At 33.3% G+C, this 16,582-nt stretch overlaps 2 long non-coding RNA genes across 4 annotated transcripts; both read left to right on the top strand.

Annotated features, from left to right (window-relative positions):
- The first annotated feature begins 4,772 nt into the window (after positions 1-4,772).
- Positions 4,773-7,813, top strand: LOC147543421 (uncharacterized). 3 transcript variants are annotated; one of them, XR_015223596.1, is made up of 4 exons: positions 4,773-4,985; positions 5,160-5,237; positions 5,518-6,885; positions 7,181-7,813. It is a non-coding gene; the product is annotated as an uncharacterized LOC147543421 (long non-coding RNA). The 3 variants fall into 3 exon arrangements; XR_015223594.1 differs by having other exon boundaries at positions 5,152-5,237; XR_015223595.1 differs by lacking the exon at positions 7,181-7,813 and having other exon boundaries at positions 5,152-5,237; positions 5,518-7,112.
- Positions 7,814-11,753: 3,940 nt separating this feature from the next.
- Positions 11,754-13,178, top strand: LOC147543420 (uncharacterized). Its single transcript, XR_015224235.1, has 2 exons — positions 11,754-11,824; positions 12,055-13,178. It is a non-coding gene; the product is annotated as an uncharacterized LOC147543420 (long non-coding RNA).
- The last annotated feature ends 3,404 nt before the right edge of the window (positions 13,179-16,582 follow it).

The raw sequence follows: 16,582 nt of genomic DNA, 5'->3' as shown, positions 1-16,582 counted from the left end.
ACATTGTTTTTCGTAGATCGAATCTTTCAATTATCACACCGTTTTCCATAAACCGAGATCACCCTCATTAGTTTTTGTCAACTTCATGTAAAGTAATTGTTTAAATAACTATCCAAACCCAATTTGAACAAAATATAAGGCATGTGAAGGGCAACCTAAAACCAAAATACTCATTTGATAAAAAAAAAGAACAACATAAGTAACAAATAAGAAACTTATAAATTTCTAAATATTTAGAAGTAGAGATAAATCTTTTGAGATAGAGTGGTCTGCCAATCCTCAAATATGTATTTCCTCACTCTCATTACCTTCGTGCACAAGAATACTCAATTTGACTAAACAAAATAAAAGTTTACTAACTATGAGTAACCTATAAATAAAAATTATCATGGTTTTTTTCCTGGGCTCCTGAAACTACCTGCAAATTTCATGAATATCCTCACTAACAATACAACAAAAATGAGGAAGGTGTGAATCAAATGAGATCCGGAAAAAAAATTTAACTTAGGCTCTTCTTCCTCATTGTTGTTGTTGTTGTTGTTGTTGTTGTTGTTGAGAGCGACATTTATCAAACCTTTGATAAATCTTTCCATATTGTTTTAGTGTCTCTCCATTTACAACTCAAAGATAAAGAAGATCGTTGAACCAGTTACTAAGATCAAGAATGACTTTTGTAATTACTATAGAGCACTATGCCACACTTCTATAATTGGGCACCCCACACTATTGTGTTCTTTTCAACTCTCTTAACTTTCTTCTCATCTTCTCAATCCATGTACCATCTATTCTCATTTTATGTTTTTTAAACAACTGAAAAGAAAAAGCAATTAATCAGTTCCAACTTCATGTTCTCGTTTTTTTCTCTTTTAGTAATATATGTTACTATCTAGTTAAAGTGGGTTTAGGAACTATCTACTAAAAGTTACATTGATAGGCACATGAAAATGGAGAAACGCGAAAAGAATGATATTTTGTAGAGTATGTTCAAGTTCATATAGCTCAATCTTATGAAAAAAGTTGTGGGAGATGCCTTCGTGTTGGCTAACACAAACAGAATGGCGCACAATTTCATGAAAGAAAAATGACCAAAATGAGATGATTTTCTCGAAACATCATTGGATAGAAAGTTGTTATCTTAAGATCAAATGATCTTCGGCCAAAAATATAGGAACATGTCTGTACAACTCCATCAAGCACGTAATGATATTGGGGAGGTTAAATTAGTACAAAGCTATATGAAAAAGGCTCTTAGAACCAACCTAATGATATTTATGTTGGAATCGGAGCCGATTTTGGATCGGTTAAAGTCGTCAAACTCAGAAACGGAGCATGCCATTGCGTTCGTCTCGTCAACTCTTAAGTTTAGACTCAAGAATCACTCAAATCCGATTCCGGATGAATGAGATATTCAAGTCCGAAGTTTGATCGATGTTTGGTTGATTTAGGGACTAAGTCGCAATAAGGAAAAGTTGGTTTAGGGACCATTTACGCAAAGCGGACACGGCCAGATCTGATGGCAGGCGTTCCTCCCGAGATCTTGAGCGAGATCTGACGGTCCTCATTGTTGCCGACAGAAACCGTTGCTAAGAAGTGATCCGTCACGTTTCTTTCCAACAGATGTGTCCCTAAAAGCCAACAGACCTGTCCCTTATGAATGCATCTATTCGAAACCTATTTATAGGACCCAAATCAACTCCAAATTTCAATCCGTTTTTTCCAGAGTGTCAAGCATTGTTAGAAGATCATATTAGAGTGTCTAAGAGAAAGATTTAGCAGAGTTTTCAAGGAGTTTCATAAGCAAGAAGTTTGGTCCATTTGCATAAGTCAGAGGTTAGTATACTTTCAAGTTCGACTGCTTTCTGATTCGAAGTACCATTGAATCGAAAGGTTAATCGTTGTATCCTGGGAGACAAACGCCGGTAACTGTTTGGTACTATATAGGGCGTCAATTGTCTTAAGGAAAGAGGAATACCTCGCCTCGATTAAAAAAATTATTCTTCTTCTAATCCTCCGATTTTCTTTTTCTTTTTAGTCTATCTGATTTCTTAATTAAAGACATTCTGATTTTCCAAATCAGAAGTGTGTTGATTTTTAAAGTAATAAATCAGTAAACACAGAAGGATACAATTCCTCTTTCCGATCTTAAATCGATAGTGAGATTCGACTACGAATCATCTGTTCTGGATAACAGACATTATCGGTTAGAAATACGAAAGATATTGAGTTGTTTTATTCCTTAGTTTTTCTCCATTAATTTGGAAAGAAAGTGTTTTTGATTAATTTACAAATAAAATCAAAGTAGTAACCAGTTTCACCAGTGATTCGGTTATAGACTCGCTGAGTCAACTCGTTGAATCGGTACACCGAAACCAACAATTTATTCATATTGCGCACACATTATAGGTGATTGGATGCGGACAAAAACACAAATTTGATATCAAAGAGCATTACTACTTTCACAAAACAAAGAAACAAATATTGATGTCTTGTGCAGCCCATCTACCTCTAAACAGAGAGCAACAATTTTGAGATATTTTGTGTTTGTAACTTGTAAAATTTTGCAGGGATTTACGCATAAAACGACAACGACCAGTAAGTTTGTGTGTCCAATATATAATGTAAAATGAAAAAAAAAAGAATTTAGTGCAAAATCTTCTATTTAACGCAAAGTGGGAGACAATGGAGAACGGAAACTGATAAATAGAAACCAGACATTTACAACTAAAGCGATACAAAATTATCGAAGTTTTGACATTTACAAGTTAAGAGAAAATCAAATTGTCGAAGATGCATTTAAACCGACTTATATGTACATCAACGGGCCCAACCAAGACATGACATTTACCAAGTTAAGAGATGGAATATTATCAAAGATTTTGTTAAGGTTCATACTACTAATAGAAACTTGAAGAAACATGATTGCATTTACAAAAATAACTTATGATTTTTTGCTATAGGTAACTAATACAAAAACGTGCTTGAAAACCACCCAACAACAGAGATACTTCATAAAATAGATGAGAAAGATCACAAACTCAATCTATATAGAAAAGATATTCAAAAGACAAAATTATGTAAAAGATTCCGCCTTCTTCACTTTCAGTTGCTTTTAATTTCAGTCATCGGTCTTTCTCTCATCATTGAAATAAGAACATCAATATTGTTTAGCAAAGACATTGGTGAAAAGAAAATCTATATAACAAAACAGAACTTGTTTTGTGCTAACTGGGACAAAATAAATGCTTGGTGTTAGAGTATAAAGATCGAGATGAATCGAGATCCGTGGATATCCGTATCAACCGTCCAAGATATATGAAGATATTATTTATACTTATCCTAGATAGAGTCCTAGGAAAATAAGATACCCAAATCACTCTATAAATAGAAGTGACCTCTATGTATTTTACATTGAATTGAGTTACATTGAGTCATCGAGTCTGTAACCAATCAATCCCACGATTGTGGAGATAATATAATATAGCCATTCATGGCTTTCTCCGTGGATGTAGGTCAGTGATCCTCCGACCGAACCACGTAAACTATTGTGTTCTTTATTTTAGTTTGTATATTCTATTCTACCAACTAACATGAACTTTCACATGGTATCAGAGCAGGTTTCGTTTCAGTCCTGTCTCGCTTCCGCATTCCACGATTTTTTAATCGTTGTAATTAATAATCGATCAATCTCTTAGCCGATTATTTTTAAATATCCAAGATTATCTTGTGTTTTTCGGTAGTCTTCTTATGGATTTTCAAGAAGAAATTATATCCAAGAATATCTTGTGTTTTACATTGATATTCGTTATTCACTTGGGTATTAAATCTACAAGATATCACACCCACATGCCTATGAATAGTCTTAGGATTTGTTCACAGTAACATGGTCTCCAATCGTGCAAAGGATTTCATCAAACATCCTTATCATGTCCACCCCCGTTATCACAGTTAGAAATTCTGGGGGCGTCAACAACAAAACTAGTCTATTCATGACTAAGTTTTAGTCCAATATCAATGAGTTCTTTGTGCAATAAGTCAACAACAATGAATCCAGGTTAATTTAAAAATCTAGTCAACATCACTTTCCTCACCTTCCTCTGATCATTGTGCAGTTGCAAAAACCATCTAATTTCATTCAGGAAGCATCTTTATTCCATTCCAAATAGGAAACCAATCGATCGTTTTCATGGATTTTGCCAAACCATCAACAATTTCCTTTCAATTTGGTGACCAATCCATTGTGATAACTTCCGATCACTCTCGGTCTACAAATCGGTCACCGCCGGTTGATCTTGGCCGAGTCCGACTCATATGGTCCATACAAATCATCGATTAGGAGTCTAATACACATTACATGTGATTTTTATTATTTGACATTAATCCTAAATCGATTTTGAGAAATTCTGAAGATATTATTTGACATATATCAACCGTCCAAGATATATGAAGATATTATGAAGATATTATTTATACTTATCCTAGATAGAGTCCTAGGAAAATAAGATATCCAAATCACTCTATAAATAGAAGTGACCTCTATGTATTTTACATTGAATTGAGTTACATTGAGTCATCGAGTCTGTAACCAATCAATCCCACGATTGTGGAGATAATATAATATAGCCATTCATGGCTTTCTCCGTGGATGTAGGTCAGTGATCCTCCGACCGAACCACGTAAACTATTGTGTTCTTTATTTTAGTTTGTATATTCTATTCTACCAACTAACATGAACTTTCACACTTGGTGGTGAGTTGGAAGCTGATTTGGACATCCACATATGTATTTGACAATCATAACCATCTCTCTTTTCATCTCTACCGTTCAAATGAATCTCACATATTATAGGAACTTGGATTCAAACGGCCGAATCTAAACGGTTGGTTGAAGGCCGATGGTTATCCCTCATTCAAGGCTTCGAGTCCTCTCCCACTACTTCATCTTCATTGCCCTCCGTCTCTCTCTCCCATGAAATTTCTTTATTCACGGTTTGCTTCATCTTCGTATAAGTTTTATTTTTGAATGCGAATTTCAGAAAACTCTCTTAATCCAAAGAATACCAAAACGTGTAGTGTTCTAGCACCATGATTAGGACTATTCATCTTTGAAAACCATTGCCATTTCAATTTTCTAAAAGAACTTCTCTGTGTTTAGTGTAGCAGGTTGAGTAAGGGGTTGCATCCGAAAGTTTCTAGGCTACTCATTTCTTTCATCATCTCCTCACCTTCGATTTCTCTAAGGTACTCCGTCATCATTGTGTTATATCCATTTCATTTATGTGATTTTTGATCGATTTTTCTGTACTTCATTTGATCTTTTGTTGTATTTCATTTGATCTTATTGTGTTATATTCATTTCATTTATCGATACCTCACAGCTCTCCACTTATGTATACAATGTTGAGTTCATTTCATTAAATTTCATATTCTTATTCTTTTGTATTAGGAGTTTGATTTATATTTGGTATATGATAAGATTTAACTCATTTTGTTCTTTATTTGTTATCATCACGAGTTGTAGGTGTTCGATGAAACCCCTTAACCAAATCAGGTATTCAATTTCTTTCTTCCTTCAGTTCATTGTTGAGGTTTTGGGTATAGTATCACTAAAACAAATGCAGGCTGAGATATCAAGTTCTCTCTTCCTTCAATTCGGTTGCGTAGTTTGAATTAATCTTTCCAGATCATATATTATGCAGTTCGTATAGTAAAAAGAGTATATCATTATGTCCCTTGGGGAATAGATGATACTGTTATAGGCAATACAACTCTTATGTCATTTCATATTCTTTGGATCAGATAATAATATTAAAGAAACTGGTAAAATTATACTATTAGGGAATTGTCAATCTTGGAGGGTTGGTTGTTATTGTTCTGGTAATTTATAGTTGGGGTGTCGCATTAGTAGTCAAAAGAGATTTAACAGAAAGAGATTGGAGTATTGAAAGATGGAATCATGAATTCTCTTGTAGAAGATAAAAACTTGGTGTAACATAGGTCCTATATGAAAAAGAGAGTGGATCGATTTTTTGATGTAACGAGAATGTGTTGTATATTTAGTCTTATTTTTTTGGTCTAGATAGTTGAAGTGTAAACATAGTATATGATCAAGTAGAGATTGGTTAGAAGCATATTATGAACATGTCTCTTTCCTGTAGTAGGTGATAACGCAATAATATCTGAAGTCTACAATATAAATTTACACACTTCCTGTTTGCAACCCCTTCTGGTTTATAAGTAATTATTCCATTTTAATTTAGTGCAGCAACACGATGAATGTTCAATCACCTCCAAGTTCATGGAGAAAGTTATAGTGGTTACAACTTGGAGTATAAGATAGCTTGCAATTCATCCTTTAAGTATACTCGTTTTTGTGCGGTTTGTCAATAGGTCGGTCTTGTATCCCCATAGCTTCAATGAGAACTGAGATAATCAGTTTTGTTTTGGGTCAATTAGGTATTGAATAACGAGTATAGAGAGGTCATTTTTTATCTCTATTAGTTTAGTTCTTCTGCTTCCATTAGGTATTAAAAGATAAATTAAAGTGCAGCATCTCGGTGTATTTCCTCGAGGTAGACCCATTAAGACATGACTTTTCCCATATTATATCAAGTGTTTAGGATGTTTTCAAACACATATTGCTTTTCTAGAGTAAATGGTTTCTAATATATGCAAATGTTAGGTTAGATACATTGTTCTTTCAACAACAAAAAAAGATCACATACGTTTTGGACACTGAAGATTTTTTCTTCTGGAAGTTAATGAGAAGGAGATGTTTCTTAAAGGATACCTCATCGTCTAATGACCAAACGAAGTAATTGAATTGTAATTCGGCATGAATGCAGTGATTCCACCAACATATTTCTGGATCATAAATATACCAACAAAAGTAAATATCTATTTTTATGACATAATAGTGTTTGTATTACTAGCCTTTTTTTCCTGCACGAGTAAAGGGGAATGAATGTAGGGCGTGACAAACATTACAAGTAGGCAGATCTCTTGCTTTCTTGAATTTCTCTCCGTAAGTAGTCTATGTGGGAAGAGCTATTGTAGAATCTGCAGTAGTTTTTTTATTAATCTAATATATGAAAATACCCCATTTTTTCGTGTTTATGATATAAATCTTCAGTTTGCAATATATGAACCATAACTGATGTATAACCTTAATAATGGTAAAGCAGGTTTTTGTGAGAAAAAAATGGGGATGTTTGACCAAGAAAAAAAATGGGGTGCTTATGATATAAATCTTCAGTTTGCAATATTGAGCAAGTTGAGACGTGAACAGAAGAATGTTCATTTTACCCTTTTGCACTACAAAATGGAGATTTTCTTTACCTTTTTGCACTATTTCATTTTAGATGTTTAACTCTACAGGCTGTCTATCTCATAAAAAAAAACTCGGGTTGTCTTGGTTATAAATTCACTTCATTCTTTGTTTTACGAGGCTTGGCTATGGACTCTCAGTCATACTTGAGGTATTAGTAATCAATGGTTTACTATCCCTAATAGGAAGCATGGACGAAACTCCACTTTTGATGTTCATTTTAGTTGTATAGTATGCCTGTAAACTGTAGGTTTGGATTCATTCAAGCGGTTGAACTTCAATAAGTACTGATCATATTTAAGAATTTAATGATTGTTTGCTTGTAGAAATACAGTTTCCTGTCGGAAATGAATTTGTGTCAGCTTAGGTTATTTGAGCGTTCTGATAATTCAGGACCTAGAATATTTGGTGAGGGTGAGCATTTGTCGTGGTCCAATACATACCAATAACATGTCGAAGCGATCGAGCTTACGCTTGGGTGTGTGTCTGTCCGGGGAATATGCACAACCATACTGACATATACTTTAATTTTGATTCATTAATTGTTATGTAATTGATCATTTACATAAATAAGATGGTTTTGCACAGTTGTTAGTTTCCCAACTGTTCTAATTTCTTGGAGCTTTCCATTTCCCTAAGTTTTATTGTACAATTTTATTTTTTCATTTCAATCTATTTGTATTTACTCTGAACCAAAATCAAATTTTAATTAATTGTTGACTCATATTTATTAGAACTTAGATTTATTTGTAGGGGTTTCTTTACATGATGAAGTAATTGTTTTATTGTTCCTTTTGGCGTATTAGTGTGCAGTTATGATGAGAATTTGAACTTCTGAAAGTATATGCTACATTTTTTTTTACCATAAACTTCATTTCAAATATATTTATTTTTCATTTGTGTATTATTTTTTGCCGTTTTGACTACTAATAGAAACAAAGTTAGCCTAAGTGGTTGAAAGTGTTGACATAAATTCTGAAAAACTAGAAGTCTAGGGTTCGATTCCAAAAAAAAATGATACAAAAACAAAATCACATGTGTTGATTAATTTTTGCATTCACATGCACTCATCATACTAGATAAATGTCCGTGCCGGAGGCACGGGCTATACCTAGTATAGAAATAAGAGATACACTGCAAATATGTGAGAAGGCTTACTTGAACAAGAAGATCAAGTTAGCATATAATGAGGCGAAGAAGCCAAGATATATGGCTTTACTTTTTCATTCTTTTCATTAATTGTAGTCCCGCGATATCAATCGGACAAATGAAACTTTTGTTTATTGATGAGGTAATAAAGCATGGTGCTTATAGTACAATTGAACAAAATTTAAATTTATACCCACGCGACCTGCTAAATAATTTTCACCATTACCATCTAAAGAATCCCTACCCGACACAAGTTACATCCATAACTTGTGCCTAATTATTTATCAACAAGAGAATGAGTGTTTGTAATAAAATGAGAGAATGGAAAAATATGAAAAAGCAAAAGACCTAGACATAAAAAATACTTTACTACAGTGTTGGAATTTGGAAACGTGGCCGATTAAGTGTGAAGTCCCTAAAAGAGAGATAATTCTGAACAAGTACATATAATCAAGTACATATAATCCAAATACATGAAAAACAAGTAAATTAAGGATAAAAGAACCGTCATTCATTGCGAGTTTTGGTTTTCAACAAGTGACTAACAATACCATGCAACTATTTTTTCCTGATCGAATAGTTTCTTTTACATCTGAATGAGATTCTATCATATTAGAAAAACTCACAAACTCAGTTCATTCATTCAAACCTAAAAAACACCCATTTTTACAACCCCCTATAAATGAAACAATGGATATCCTACTTACAACCCCTCTAATTCTCACATTATGTCGTTCTGTGTTCATGTCATTATCTTCTATAGGCAAGTTATGGTCCTGAACAACAAAATCCTTGTTAAAGGAAAATCAATTATGATCTATTTCCTTAAAATAGAACACCAAGAAAATGCTTACCAAGTGCAAATTATTGATTATAACATCCACTGCTCCAACATCCTAAATAGTTACATATAATACATTTCCAGCTACATCCCTAGAGGTTTCATTGTGTACAATCTCTTGCATCTTGTAATTAGTCAGTTCTCCTTTTTACCTGTGTTGGTTCTGATGACGAAACATAATAAGAGATCATGAATAGTCTGGTTCAAATTCACCATAAAGAACATGATACAAAAAAGTGAGCATGATTGTTTTGTAAACCAAACAAACAGAATAAAAAACCACGAGTAAAGTTGTTGTGACTTACAAATTCAATAAGGGCCAGATTATAATTAGCTCCAATATTGCACTTTGTGTTGACAACTTTTTAAAATCGCTTCCTAGTTCAATAACTCCTCTTTGTCTAAATGGTTTTCCAAATGCCTTGTCTGCTCAAAAACTTAAACTTCACTTTGTGATTTGTGAAATTTACAAATGATTCACTTGCTTGCATCCTATATTTCTAGGTGTAAAATAACATCTCGAAATGTTTTTCGAAGTCCTGAATCCTAACTCTGTTATAAGAACAGACATTACATTGATGCATTCCTTTCACGCCATAAGAACAAATTATTAAATAATCCTAGACAATAACGTCTCGAAATCTAACAACCTTGTCATAATTCTAGAAACAAAACCTTCGTAATGAACAATTTTAACTTCTTCTAACCACCAAAATCAATTAGATTATTGTTCAAAAACTAAAACACAGTATTGGAGTATTTTTTTCCCAACGAAATTAACTCTCTTATTTGAATTTCTGAACCGTGATATACCTGACCTTGGTTAATTTTTTGGTATTCAGTTTCTGCCAATCACGATATATGGAGTAGAGCTCGGGTAACACCTTTCAATCTAAAGTACCTACTTGAGCAGTTGAACAATAAAAAACACAAGCCAATAAGGTATCTCTTTAAGCTTACTATAGTGAAGTGATATCAGTACTTTAACAAAGTTGGATTGAAGAGAATCAAATGGAACTTATAGAATCAGAGGCAATAACTAATTCATGAATCAAATTATAAATCTGTTATTGATAATTGCGACAAAATTGAAGTTTAACCCGACCATAAAATCCATGATTCATAATTTTTTTACTAAAATACTTGCTAAATCGCATTAGCATAGAACCTAATAATCAAATTGAAGTTAACCTGGAAGCCCAAATCATATTGTGCATTATTATTAGACATATACAATAAATCGTTGACATACCAAACAATAGCGTACACTATATGAAAAAACCCTGCAAAAATAAGGTTGGTACAAAAAAGAGATAAATAAAACACTTGAGCAATGAAGTGAAGGAAATGGGTGAGCAAAGAACAAAAAACCTAATTTTATTAGGTTTCCACAATCCTAATCGAGCAGTAACTATGCCGAACTTCAACTCTCCTATGTGGTCCTATAACAAAGGTAAAGATATAATGGAGAGTAAAGAGAATTGTCAAAAATTAACATAGAGATGGCATAGTTAGATAAATAATTTTAGATTTCATTTTTTTTAGAAAAACAAAGATATACTCCCTAGCGTGACAGAACAATAGATGCATAAAAAATAACTCATTCCACCTTACAAAAAGGAAACATACCTTCGAGACAGGCAGGACATACTCCTTTCCTTCTATTCCTGGAGCAACATTTTCACTCAATTTGAAGGTTCACTGGTCTTCTTTTGGAAGGAGGTATATAATCTGCTCCATTTGTGAAATGTAAATCATTTGGAAAAGCTGATCCCACTATTTGTAGTTTTTTCGACAGAACAAAAGTCTCAAATTATAGTCGCTTCATCGATCTTATCGTCTCCGCTCCCAAAGTGTTTGGTGATGTTTGTGGACGCCCAAAATCTGCATCGTAAGAAATTTGTGCAGGAGGAGATCATTATGGTTCAGGCATTGACGTGTCGATATTAGTATCAACCTGAAATCCAGTTGATGGTGCAGAGATTACATTAATGGGTGATGACGAAGGCCGACACTCTTCTACAACATAAATGAAACTTAGAATTAAACAGAAACTAATCTAATCAAATTAACAAACCCAACAAATAAACAGCAACATTAAGAAAGAAATATGGAGGAACACTCGCAACCAAGATAACCAATTGGCAAACTGAATAAAGCAAAATAAGATCAAATTTGGAGATCATTTCATAGAGTCAAATCCGAACAATACATCAAGAGTTCAACTATTCTGCAAATCCTATGATACATAGAAACATAAATGTAAACAACACATTTAAAAAAGGACCAAATCAAGGAGTTCTGGTTTTAGGATAAAAACTGTGATGGAAATACATGGAGTATCGAGGGTAATTGAGCCATTGTTAGAATATATGAGTGTTAGAATATTTAGTACCACATTGCCCAATAGATAAAACTTCTCTGCTATGTAACTCCTTATAAAGACTTATGTAATAGCTTAGGAAATCAATACAAATCAATACATTTCTCTATTTCTTACATGGTATCAGAGCTAGGCTCACACGTGATAGGCTTAAAAGCCACACGTGCTCCACGTCACCCGTAAAGAAAAAAAAAACACACGTGTTAGGCTCAAAGAACGCCACACGTGAGGGGGCGTGTGAGAATAGTCCCACATGGGAGAATGGGTAACTAGCAACCAAGAATATAAAGTATAGGTCCTCTCCACTCATTGCCAATTGGTTTTGAGTTGGATGGCCACAAACTTAACATGGTATCAGAGCTTCTAGGTTTCTTTCTTGGGTTAGTCAATAGAGTCTTCCGCTTGCCGGCGGCGGTAGTCTCATTAATGGCTACCGTCCGCCGGACTTTCATCGGTTATTAGCTTTATGCTTAAGAGTGTTTTTTTTTTCCAAAAAGAGTAGTTCTCTTCTATGTTTGAAATCTAATCATGCTTCAATACTTTTCTCAATAGTATTTGAACATGATGAAGATTATCAAGAAGAAGAAAGATCCAAACAAGAGTGATTTGTTGAAGAAATCACATGATATACTCTTGAAAGATCTAAGCATTTCAAATGCCTCAAGTTCTCCACAACATGTAATCTATGTAGATCAATATTCTTTCAAATGAAGCCTTATTTGAGATGTCAAAACAAAGAGAGATTGGAAATATGTTAGAGAGGGGGAGAGATTTCATAGACTTTTTGTTATATACCCCACGTTTATCTTGCAATTAGACTTCTAGTTTTCCAATTTTTCATTTACCAAAGTATGCACATCAAGTGTTTGGTAAAATGTGTGAACGAAATGAAGCTTATTCTCAAAGAGGGTTTTGTGAACATGTTTGTTGGGTTTTCTATATGGCAAAAGAGTTAGTTCTCTTAGTTGATTTGCTCATACTTCTTAGTTGAGAACTCTCACAATATTATTCTTTAGTTTTCATAAGATCAAATCAAGAGGTGATAAAAGAAGATTATAGAGAAGAATTGAAGTGGGCAAGCTCAAGAATGGTGATTGCTAGTGTTTGAAAGAGGATAAAATCACAAGATTAAAGGATTGTTTTTATATGGTGTAATATCCATGTGTGGAGCTATTACAACCACCATGGACCACTTTCTCTTTAAATAAGAGATAATACCTGGCAATGGTGCCTTTAGCTACCTCACATGACTCCTCCATGTTCAAATCAAGTCCAACATCTACAACTTATTTAGCAAACTCATGAATTTTTCACTAGCAAAAGTCATTAGTTTGAGGGGGAATGTTAGAATATATGAGTGTTAGAATATTTAGTACCACATTGCCCAATAGATAAAACTTCTCTCCTATGTAACTCCTTATATAAAGACTTATGTAATAGCTTAGGAAATCAATACAAATCAATACATTTCTCTATTTCTTACAGCCATAATTGAATCAACAACTTGTTTTTGAATTGGAGAAACTCACCACTCCAATTTTGAGTTCACTTGTAATGAAAATGTTGACTCTATTGGTGGCATAGCCTCCTCACCCGTCCATTTACGACAATGAAAATTTCATAATTGATAATACAATCATAAGTTAAATATGAAAAAACATTTTCAAATTGAATGTCTGATAACTCAAATTGCAGGAATTATCTCATGATTATTGAAATAGGAAAACCTCAAGATTCAAGAGAGTTTGGTACTTCAAGATCATGCACTTGTGGTGATCGATTCTCGATAATCAACTCTCTTATTATCATAGTTAAATTACCGTCCAGACCAGTTTCATTGCATTGGGGGCTCAGATATGTTCTAACAAATACTCACCAAATGTTCCATTTCAGATTTTGGGGTGATCAGAATTTTTTTTATTTCTTGAAACTTTTAAGTTGAAAATTCGTATTTTCGAGTTATTGAAATTTTGCCAAGCAAGAGTTTAGCTTCGTATGCAGATCAAGAAATCGACAGAAAGAACATCTAAGTCAAACACTCAAACATAATATATCATCTAAAAAGATTCAACTAAAAGAATCCTCAATGTTAAACTTTCACCAAAAAATTCTAAATCCAGCCAAAGGGGAGGCTAACCGAGTGATTGAACATAATAGCTAAAATCTTCAATTCTAAACTTCACTGAAAACCGAGATGAAATTGAAAATTATATGCTTATGATATCACATATAAACTCAAAACGAAATGCAAAAGAAAAAAAAACAAAAGCGAAAAAGAAAACATAGAAGAAAGGCAGTACCTTTGTACATGTTAGTGAGAGCAGTAGCCTTCAAAGTTGTCAAGAAGATTTGATTTCTCTGCCTTCAAAGTTGTCAAGAAGATATTCTTAGAAGCTAGAAGTTCAAGAGATTCAATTGGTCAACTTAATAAAATTCTGAGAAGCTAGCAGTTTAAGAGATGGAATGAGAACAACCATTGATGATTTAAAAAATGGGTTAATTTAATGAATAAACTTAAGAGAACCGTTGCTGAAGATTAGGGAGAACCATGAAGATTTCTTTTTTGAAGATTTGGGTGAGTGATTCTTGCCACTACGATTTGGGGAAGAACGTACCTTGACAAAATATATAGAGGAGTGCAACTAACAACCCAGTACCACTTAGAGGGAATTCAGTAATGCAAATATACGATTTTATCAGTAACGCGATAATACGATTATATCGAAAGTGTCTAGAGAGATGAAGGAAGAACACATTTGATCTAGAGGATCTGCCAACATTTGATTGTTAAAGCAATAAAAGATATTAAGTTTGGTGCTATCCATGATAATCAAAATTCTTCACAGACCAGAAATATTTGTGTAGATCATCATTGTTGCACCAGGATTTTCATGGATTCTTGACTCATTGACACACCAGTTCACAATCCAAAACTAAACACTCTATGTGATTCCTCATATTGTCTCTCTGTAATCACCGATATAAATAAGAACCATTTGTGGTTCAAATAGACAAGTGCCCAACCGTGGTCTTTAATCTTGTAAACACATACATTTAAAGGCCAATTTCTTAATTGAACAACAAGAACCATGCGTTAAAAATGTCTTTTATGATTTTTCGTTCTATTAGGCTTACCCATGACTTTGTTTCATATCCAACCCCTTGCTCTCTTTATCCACGTACCTGAAATAGTTCTCATAGAATTGTCGATAAAATCTTCATTATCCTGTTATATACAATTTTTTATCACGATGGAAGTATTTATTGCATTGTTAAAACTTAAAGTAACTACAAAAGGAAAATTTGTCAATTACATCACCAAGCATAAACATTTTTATTAAAAAAATGTCGTACTAGATAGCTTAGATCAGGGGAGGACCCACGTAGGGGCTCGTGGGGTCACGGGCCCCCACGGTCCGAAGTTAAATCTTTAATATCGAGTAAAGATACGGTATATAAATTCTGAAAAACAATTAAGGGACAACCAAAAAGGATTGGGCAGGATGGACTGAGGTAGAGATTTCCGTGCGTGAGACTCGTGTTCAATTCCCACCATTTCCACTTTTTAGTGTTTTTTCTTTCATTTTCACGAAGGTTCTTTTGTTAAGTTTGATTAGGCTCCTTCTTTTGTTATCAGGTAATGTTTAGTCCTTTCACTTTTTCCTTTCAACGTTATTCTTTAAGTTTTTATTATCTGTATTAATTTGATGTTAACTCCCATTAAATTTATTACCGTCATTTTTCTATATATTATTACCACCTCTTTTTTATTTCATTTATGTATATATTTTGACTATTTTTTTCTAGATTGCATCTATTGTCTTTTTTGCTTTTCTTTTAATACATTTTTACAAAGATAAGATGCGATGATCATTATTCAAGACATAAATGGTTCTTTTTCTTTTGATTTTTTTAATAATAAAATTCAGACATATGTAAGATTAATCGCACATATATTGTTTTATTTTACTATTTTTCCTAAATTTCGTGTATTGTATCTTGTTTTAATTTTTTACAAACATAAGTTGCGGTAATCATTTTTCAAACCATAAAATATTCTCTTTCTTTGAAATAAAATTGACACATTATATTTTTTATAACATTCAAATGGGTATAAAATTAATTATTTATATTGAAATCGTAGTGAATGCAACTCTCAAGTTAGTAGTAGTCGAGTTGGTCGACGGTGTAATTATAAGATAGAAAAAACACTCACTTGAAAATTATATTTGAATAATTTAATTCTTTTTGTTATAACTAAAAGTGCCCCCACAATATAAGAATCCTGGGTCCGCCACTAGCCTAGATTAACGATAGTGATATAAGCTGAGTTCGATATACAGGATCAAATGAAAAAGAAATAGAGAGACATGATGAATACACACAAAATCGGCAACAGAGAATACCATTTCAGTATTTTCCACAATATCCATCCTCTGAAGCCAAAACCTCAGTATAGAGGTATCGACCACTTCGACACTTATATTCAGCATAACATGTAATTGTTGTTTTATACACATGTCAGTTATGTATTCATCAACGAGCATAAAGAAAAAATGCACATGCGCATAACAATCTTCCATTTATTACTTACGAGCAATTGCAGATCTGACAAGGTACTACCTTATCTTATAGCTATAAAAAATGAAAAGAAGTCTACACAAACAAGTCAAAATTTTTAACAACAAGCCCTTGTAATTTAAAAGGACTATTACTAACGAGGCCTTTTTCCCTGAAGCTGGTTATAATTTCGCTCCATACTAAGCAAATTTTATGCACTATATACGGAAAAGAATTTAGAGGACTGAAAAAGCAGAGAATAATGAAAGGCACGAAGCATATATTTTGCAGTGCTAAAACTGAAATAGCCAAGACATGACCTGTAC

This window comes from Eschscholzia californica, unplaced genomic scaffold, assembly GCF_041429995.1.
Source record: "Eschscholzia californica isolate CP2 unplaced genomic scaffold, dmEscCali1.0.p SCAF_4, whole genome shotgun sequence".
Classification (NCBI taxonomy): domain Eukaryota; kingdom Viridiplantae; phylum Streptophyta; class Magnoliopsida; order Ranunculales; family Papaveraceae; genus Eschscholzia; species Eschscholzia californica.
Note: the sequence above shows the minus strand (reverse complement) of the source record. Positions and strands in the feature narration are given on the sequence as shown.